At 36.1% G+C, this 9,516-nt stretch overlaps 1 long non-coding RNA gene across 7 annotated transcripts; it reads right to left on the bottom strand.

Moving 5' to 3' along the window:
• Nucleotides 1,526–6,129, bottom strand: LOC107624229. 7 transcript variants are annotated; one of them, XR_002355664.1, is made up of 6 exons: nt 5,759–6,129; nt 5,328–5,578; nt 4,082–4,226; nt 3,880–3,989; nt 1,928–3,519; nt 1,526–1,709 (listed from the first exon to the last, which is right to left on the bottom strand). It is a non-coding gene; the product is annotated as an uncharacterized LOC107624229 (long non-coding RNA). The 7 variants fall into 7 exon arrangements; XR_002355663.1 differs by having other exon boundaries at nt 1,526–2,602; nt 3,397–3,519; nt 5,759–6,113; XR_002355665.1 differs by having other exon boundaries at nt 1,526–1,956; nt 3,397–3,519; nt 5,759–6,113.

The following is a 9,516-nucleotide window of genomic DNA, read 5'->3' as shown; positions in this document are numbered from 1 at the left end:
TATTCTGGCGTGGTTGTCGCCAGTTCCCCCGAAGGGGCGTCTCTCGTGAGATTGTGTTGGGTGTCTTGGAGGGGATCTTGTGCGCTGCTGGGAAGTAGTAGCGGCAGCGTCCCCTCCGGGCTCGGCCTCGCGGCCTGTTCCACTTTGGACCCCTACGAAGTCCATGGACGGTCTCCACAGACGGCGCCAATGTTCGGTAGATCGGGTACCGGACGGGTAGGATTGGTATCCTCTCCAAAGAAGGGGAAGTCGTCTGGTCGTACGTCTCCGGGTTGGGGATATGCGAGGTCCCGAGCCCTTCGAATACAGAAGGGGGGTGTCACCTGCAAAGACACTCCGACGCCCTAGTCAGTGAAGTGTGCAGGCGAGTAGAGAGTGAGTGGTATGTCACGTACCTTGGGGGAAGGGTAGGTCCTTTCCCATTTATACCGTGTCAGAGGTGGGCCCTACAGGGACATGCCCACCTTCTTCGAGGCCTCCCTTGCACAGCTGTGGCGAAGCTGCCAGGGACGCGTGTCAGGGACGCGTGTCCGGGTCGGAATCTGAGCATCTCACCCCCGACCGTTCAGGTCGGGTGTTGCTCGAGTCGGGCCGGCCCGTAAACTGCTTGGGCCAGGCCGTAATAGTACCAAAAGGTGCAGTGCCAATGCATGGATAGAACTCGTGAAATGAAAATAAACTCTAAATCACATGTGGTGCTCGCAAATGGAAGAGAAGCTTAGCTTTAGTCAACTCGTTTCTAACACACATGAAATGGAGGTTTAGTAGCTTGACGGCTGCATCTCCATGGTGATACATGCGAAATGGAAAAATTGCAATTGTATAGCCTGGAGTTGGTGGCGGGCCACGAAATGTGTAACTAAGGTATAATATCTACAAAATGCATGGCTGGTTCCAACTCATGCATACCGCATGTGAAATGGTATATTTTGCGTGTATTTCATGCGAAATTGGTTACTACACTACAAAAAATTTTGGTTAAAACGGCGATTTTTTGGGTATTTACGGCGGTTTGAATCGCTATTATTACCAAAAACGGCGGTTTTAGAAAGCGACATAATTCTGAACACCGTTCTGGTTATTACGGCGGTTTTCAGAAAACCGCCACAATTTTTTTGGTTAAAACGGTGGTTCAAACCACCGTTATTTTCAGGGTAAAAACGACATTTTTGATTGGTTAAAATGGCGTTTTTGAAACGTCATTTTTACCCTAACAAAGTGGCGTTTTTGTTGGTTAAAACGAAATTTTTGAATCGCCATTTTTACCGTAACAGTGAAATTTTTATTGGTTAAAATGGTATTTGAAACCGCTATTTTTACCGGGTTAAAATGGCGTTTTATGTTGTTTAAAATGGCAGTTACAAACCGCCCTTTTTACCGGATAAAAGTGACTTTTTTTTATCTTTTAAAAATGCAGTTTTTATTGTTGTTTTTATCGTGCTAAACAAATAATTTTTTTTATTAAAATTTCACAATAACAAAATCATAATCCATAGACAAAATATTATATAACTCAAAGTATTAAACATAATATATGATTTTTTTAGTATTACAAATCAAAAGTAATAACTCCTATACAAAGTATCAAACTAAGAAATATTGTTAGTTCTATTACATTGGGAGTTTTCCAAGAGATGCTCAAAAAGTTTGCTACCGGCCCTTCTAACATTTTCATTGTTCGTGTCCATGTCCGTGTGAATAAATATTACCTGAAAAAGAAAATTGAACGTTAGAAATAAATAGTTGCTCAAATAAATAGCAAACTACCAGCATTTTGAAGAATAGAAAACTAAACCAGCAGTCTCACAAGAAATATGCTATTTGATAAGAACTCATTATTTGACAAGAACTCTACTAACAATATTAATAATAAATCAAATACAACTAACTAGCTATCTCAAGAGAGATAAATACTAATAATTAGTACCTGGTCTTGGCTCAATTTGGCTCCCTTTGCTGAGAATATAGACCAAAAAGGATAAACACTCCAGTTTTAAATATTTGTAAACTCAGTTTATCAAACAAATCAAATAGTTTAGTATATTTTTATAGGAATGAAATCTTAATATATATTCTCCTTTTCAAAATATACTGAACTAAAAAAACTAATTAACAAATTTGGAAGTGGCAGGGAATATAATATTTCACATATGTAGATAAACCATCAGCCTCAGGAATGAAATCTTAATATATATTTAATCTCTTCAGCTAACTTCTCAACATGGCCGTACATGGAATAGTAACTAAACATGCCATACAATTTTAATCAGATTCATGTTAGTGCCAGGTCATAATACTATACATATAGTATGACTCACTTCCAATCACTGTTAGATTGGGTATTGCACCTACATAGTTTGTATTATAAATATATCCCCTAAATTAATATTTACTTATTCAGAATTATACTAATGCCAACCACTAAAGCATGAAGAGAGGGTTATGGTGGCACTAAATATCTATAACATAAGAAAGAGTAGATATTAATGACAAATATTTCAAACAATGGGTACGAACAAAATTTTTAAATCTGTATTCAAATAATGCCAGACTGGATCAACTCTGGTTCCAAATCCAACAGCAACCTCACAGTATTTTCAAGCTACATGGAGAATAAATATGTGTAAAAATCACCCTGCAATTAGAATACAGATAGAAGACCAAAAACAAAAAAACAAGAAAGCAATACTACTTGATAGATTCATACGATTTCAGTAACTTCCAGAATATATAATGTTTATCAGGGTAGAGTCGGTCTTTTCTCACATAACAATTTGAATAGTCATGTTTTATTCTAAATTTACTGAGGCAAACTGTACCAGTGTCATGTTTTAAGATCCCCACCTAAATCTGAATCAAGATCATATGAAAAACTAACTTCAATAAGAAAAGAGCATGACAAGTTGTTCAGGAATAGAAGAGAAAATTCATAAATATTATATCACATGGTAAATGCTGGAACAACTGTCATTCTTTGAAAGGTGACTCTTCAATGGAAATAATCTTAGTGACATGTATATTGAAATTTCAATAAACCTCTAAAATAATATAGCTTACCACCACCAATCAAACATGAGTAACCAATAAAAAGATTTAAATCAATATAATAGTCTCATACATGAAAGGGAAGAACATACTTTTAACTTTATATTCTCTCTAAAGTCCCAATATATTTGAGCATTTCTGATTTATGATTTATCTAATAAAAATAGGAGCATTATCTGTCTTATAACACCCAGCCACAACTGACTCATAAGAGCAATATCTTTTGGGACTTTTATCAAACAGAAAATGGAAATTGAAGAAAATTATTCTAAAATAAATTCATGGAAAAAACTTACTCTAAAATATTAAAAAATATACCACAAGAAAATGTAAAATTTAGGCTTCACTCACTTGTCTCTCAAACAAAGGCTTCAAAGCATGATTAGCTTGCAAATTAACTCCTTGTATAATACTATGCAAATGGGAGATTCCAGATCTTTTAGGGTCATCCTCAATTCTTCTTTGATGCAATATCTATATATTGGTTAGGGAGAAAAAAAAAAGGCCAGCATGTTTCAGTTCACCAAATAAAACTGAGGGAAAAAAAGAGTGCTTCTTATAAAATTGAATAACATGTTCCAAAAGTGTAGGGCTCTAACCACTTTGTATCTAATTGTGTATAGTGTATAGTGTGTATTCAAGATTTCAATTAAGTGGTACATATCTTTATGCATCAGCATGAATCAAGATCTCTTTAGACAATTCTTAGTTTGCCTCTCATAAAGAATCAGAGATCGTATAATAAGCCTCGATTTTATTACTGGCATTTCCTTAGCATACAACATTCTTTGTTATCACAATTTAAAGCTCGGTCCACTTGAAAATATTTCTTACCTTCCTTTCTATTTCTTCCTTGATCAACTTTTATTGTAAATTAGTCCAGTTTCGTCTCATTTCTGTGATAACTGAGTTCAGTTCGTCTTCCTTGATTTTTAGCAGCAACTCTGTTATCAGATGCATCGAACCACATCAGTACTCGAATCCATTGAGATTTATTCAAAAACCAAAGTGGATAGTAAAAATGAAATTAGCCTACCAATTTCCATGCATTTTTGCTGTGTTAGTTCCAATGAGTTTTTCAACCTCTCCTGTTGTAGTGAGTATCTCATCTCAATGTCTTGGAACCATCTTATGCAAACCTTAAGCCTTTTTATATAATCAATCATATTTTCACATCTTTCCTAAAAAAAATATCACTTAATGTTAACATATAAAATCAAGCAATAATTCAGGTAATAACATGTATCTTGTACATCAATTTACAAATGATAACCCCTTTGATCTGAAATCCAAATAAGCAATTGACACAATAGGTAATTATAATTATAATTATCAAATTAGCTCAATTAAATTTTACTAACTTTAGAATTGAATCTGTCTTTCCTTTTGGCTTTCTCATTTAAAAGTACTTTCACATCCTCTCTTGTGAACTCTATTATGCCATAGTCTTATCCAGCATTGCTTGGGTATTGCACCTACGTGGTTTGTATTGTAAATATATCTCCTAAATCAACATTTACCTATTTAGGATTATACTAATGCCAACCACTAAAGTATGAATAGAGGGTTATGGTGGCACTAAATATCTACAACATAAGAAAGAGTAGAGATTAATGCACCCCAACAAAGTGACAAATAGGGTTTAAGATCACAACCACAGGAAGGGACAAGAAAATAATACATATAAATAATATCAACAAAATAAAGCATTGCAATCTAGAAGTGCTTTCAAGGATATAAGAATATAGCATTGCATTCTCCGTGAATTTCTTGAAAAATAGAGCATTGGTAACTCGTGTTCACAAATAAATGTGATTTATAGTTAATGAAAACCAAGAAAGGCTTTGTGGAAGATCTTCTTAATCTTTTATTTCTTTCTTCAAGTAAATAACAAAATGTGAGCATGCAAGTCATGACATTGATGAAAAAAGAAAACAAAGAAAGCATGTCCTTGCTGGATTCACATTGGGAACTAAGCTAGTTTTGAATTTCAAAAATGCACAATGATGAACATGCATCTATAACAGAAAACAATAAGCACCAAAGAATCATCATCTATAACAGAAAACAAGTTCCACTCTTTTTCATCTATCTCAGGAAATTCATCAACCACATGGCAAGCATAACAATACTGAACCGAAATACAGTTAGAAAACAAGCAATTGAGAATGAACAAGAAGAGAAAGAGAATAAAAATAGAAATTGAGAATGAACAGAAACACACTACAAGCAATGTTGAGTGGATCGAAAAAGAAGAGAATGTAAAAGTGAGAACGTAGTACCGGCGCCGCTGGCGGAGGAGACCCATTAATGGAAAAGGTGCTTCGCTCAATCTCATAAGCTATGGCATAGTGACCAGATTTGGAAACGCGTCGATAGAGGAGGCGCCTTCACTCGAACGCAGAAGGTTAATGGAAGCAGCTGAAATGAGATGACTGGTGGTGACCATGGTGGCGACAAGCTTTAGGGTTTCAGATGAACTCACTCTCGTTCTCTTTTCCCTCTCCCTCCGATGTGTGATCTCAGATTATACCTAGAAGGAAAAGGAAAATTAACCAAGAGAATTATACTTAGAGACTATTGAGACGAAAGCTTCACAAAACTCAGATTCAACCAAGCAGGACCACCATTGAAGAGGAAAAAAATAAAGGCTCTGTAAAAGCTTAACAAATTAGAATTAAAAAAATTCAAGATCAACTAAGATGCACAAAACCAGATAGCAGAAGCTCCACCGAGGACAACAATGATGGTGTTGCTTGTGGTGACAAGGAGATGAACGACGGCGCAACGAACCCTCAAATGCTTGCTGTTGAGAGCGTCTGCACCTCCTAGTGCATACGCGCCTCTATGAACAATTGTACAAGTGCGCGCACGCACACAATCTGTTTCTCAGCAACATATAATTTTGTCATTTAAACATGGCTTCGAACTTCTAAACCTCTATTTTTACCCTCTAGAACCGTAGTAATGAGTTATAGTGGTATTGAAAGGGTTTGAATTAGGAAGGTGAGGTAACCTGAAAGAGAAGTAAGCTTGAAATATGATGAACCAAGTATGAGAAGTGCATAGATATGATGCATATGTGATTCAATGGCTATAATGAATGATTATGAATGCTTATGTGGCTTATGCACTCAATTTTATATGAGATACGAGTTTTTCCGGGTAAAGAACAGTGGCTTGCCACCACGTGTTCCAGGTTGAGACTCAATACTCTGTTGACCCTATGTCGTAAGGGTGACTGGGCACGTATAAATTCCCAGGAAGGATACCCCCAATGAGTAAGTTTTATATATGGGAAAAAGCTATGCATAGACTCTTGGGGATGCGCGACGGGAGATAGTCCAGGGTTTAGCAGCCGAACTTGTCGGGTTGGCTTGATAACCGACAGATAAGACTCATCAGCCATAGGACAGGCATGCATAATGTAACCACCTTACCCCATGAGGTTTGTGATTCCTCATTCTATATAACATTCGCTGACGTGCATAGGTTTAGATATATAAATATATAGCATAGATAACGAATTAGAATTAGAACACGTAGCGCTAAAACTTTTTCTTTCAGTGCTTCTGAGTGATGAGTTGTGGTAATTAGATAATTATCCCTATAGTTAATTTGGTTCTTTTAAAACTAACTACCTTTTAATAATTGATTAAATGATGAATTAGTAGAGGAATATAGTTATGTCATTAGGCTAGTTAGCACATGATTAAACACATTGAACCACTCTTTTCCCTTCTCACGGTTCAACCGAACCATACTCCTTTTAACTAAACCAAACAGAAGGCAACCCTAATTAAACTCATTCTCTCCTTCTCTCATAACCGAACGGAACTTCAAGGAAAACCATATTTACCTCTTCAATCATTAATGATGTGATGTGGTATTGTAAGAGGAGAAAGCCACGAAGCTTTTTGGCACCAACTCACTTCTTTCCTACCTCCTATAGGTATATATGGATGAATCAAGCTTCTCACTTTTCCTAGACCCAACAAAAATGCACGGCAAGAATAGAAGAGAGGGACAGAGATGAAGCTAAGAGAGGAGAAGGGAGCAAGAATGGCGACTGATCAAGGAGAAGAAGGAGAAACACAAGCAAACTCATCATCATCTTCGTGCATCACCATCAGGGAAGAAGAGAAGGACAACCATGGAAGTTGCTACCCGATGTCAGAGGAGGAGCTCTACCCCTTTTCCTTCCTGATTTCTTTAACGTTCTTCTTGCTGGGTAAGAACCAGTAGCTTCTGTATTCTTCTGTTCTTTCCTAATTTGAAAGTTCCATTCTTATTAAGCTTCAAATTCTTTAATTAGTGGTCAAATCAATCAAGCTCAGTCCGTCACAAGAGTAAGAACCCTTCTCTTGCTCCATATGAAGTTCGTCCATTTGGCCCTATAAATTAACAAATTTCTTTAATTATGTTTGTTAGGGTTTTTGATTTAAGTTAAGCAAAGGACAGAATTTGGGTTGTAAATTCTCAAAGAAAGGTAAAGGTTAGGACAATTAGACTATTATTCTTGTGGCTGTGCCTGTGATGAGAATAGATAAACTATAATATGCTTGATTGATGATAAATATGGCTCTAATATGTATTTGAATGATGGTTAGTGATAAACCCATATTTTATGATATAATTTGTGCTCAAATTGAGTGTTTCTATCAATCCTTCACCCACTTATTCATGTAAATTGCATGGTTTTACTTTTCCTTCCTTATATTATGATATATGTTAAAAACATGTTTCCTATGCTTTAAAAATATTAATTTTAATTACCCTTTATTACCATTCGATGCCGTGATTTGTGTGTTAAGTGTTTCAGATCTCATAGGGTAGGAATGGCTCAAAGGACAAAAAGGAAACATACAAAATGGAAGGAAAGCATAAAAATGGAGTTTTGAAGAAAAGGCAGCAACATGAACGCGTGCCTAGCGCAAAAATGCAACGACGCGAACGCGTAGATGATGCGAACGCGCGCCTTGAGCAGAACACAATTAACGCGTACGCGTGACCGACGCGTACGCGTGATAAGGAAAACTCCTAGATGACGTGAACGCGTGACCCACGCGAACGCGTGACCCACGCGAACGCGTGACCCACGCGAACGCGTGACCCACGCGAACGCGTGACCCACGCGAACGCGTGACAGACGCCATGTACAAAAATCTGCAGAAAATGCCCCCAGCAATTTTTGGACCCTTTTTCGGCCTAAATCCAAGCCAGAAACACAGAATATAAGCCAGAGAATGGAGGAATCAAAAGAGATGCGGAGGACAACTGAATAATACATAATTATTAGGATTTAGATGTAGTTTTAGAGAGAGAGAGGCTCTCTCCTCTCTCTTAGGATTTAGGATTTAGGACTTAGATTTTTAGAATTAGGATTCCTTCAGTTTATGGTTATTTCTTCAATCACAGGTTCAATGTTCCTTTAAATCACTTTCTAGTTTTATTTACTTTATTACTTTGATTGATATTTATTTTCCAGATTTGGCTTATAGACCCTTCATGTTATGATTTTCTTAATTAATATAATTTGAGGTATTTCAGACTAATAATTACCTTATTCTATTTATGATGATTTCAATTCAATTTAGATTTATTTTCTCCTTTTGGCTTTGGTTAAGTAATTTATAACACTTGAGTTATCAAACTCAGCTGTTGATTGGAATTGGAATTCTTTGCTGGTTAATTTGTATTCCAATAACTCTAGTCTCTCCATAGGAGTTGACTAAGACCTGAGGATCAAATTAATTTGTCTACTTGACTTTCCTTTGTTTAGCAAGGGTTAATTAAAAGTGGGAGCTGAATCCAATTCTCTTCACACTTGATAAGGATAATTAGGATAGGACTTCAATTTCTTATACCTTGCCAAGAGATTTTATTATTATTAATTTATTCTTCTTGTTATTTAAATTATTTGTTCCCTATTTCAAAAACCTAAAAATACACTTTTACTCATAACCAATAATAAATCATACTGCCCTGCAACTCCTTGAGAAGACAACCCGAGGTTTGAATATTTCGGTATATTATTTTTATTGGGTTTGCTTAAGTGACAACCAAAACTTTTGTAAGAAAGGAATTCTTGTCGGTCTAGAAGCTATACTTACAACAGGAATTTATTTGTGAAAATTCTAGATCGCGCGAGAGTTTCGCTCTTTAAAATGGCGCCGTTGCCGGGGAGTTGCAAATGTGTGCCTTATTATTGGTTATTGTAAATATTTCCTTTTGCTTGTTTATTTGTTTTTATTTTTGCTTTTAATTTTTATTATTTACTATGAATTCTCACCCCTGTCGCTTTGAGTTTGTGATGAGCGGATAATTTATACGCTTTTTGACATTGTTTTTAGTATGTTTTTAGTAGGATCTAGTTACTTTTAGGGATGTTTTTAATAGATTGGTTCTAATAATGTTGAAAGGAATGGAAGCTATAACAGGAACATGCATCAAGGTCAAAACAATCAAAGA

This window comes from Arachis ipaensis, chromosome B10 (genome assembly GCF_000816755.2).
Source record: "Arachis ipaensis cultivar K30076 chromosome B10, Araip1.1, whole genome shotgun sequence".
NCBI classification, from domain to species: Eukaryota; Viridiplantae; Streptophyta; class Magnoliopsida; order Fabales; family Fabaceae; genus Arachis; species Arachis ipaensis.
This window is presented reverse-complemented; position numbering and strand designations above follow the sequence as displayed.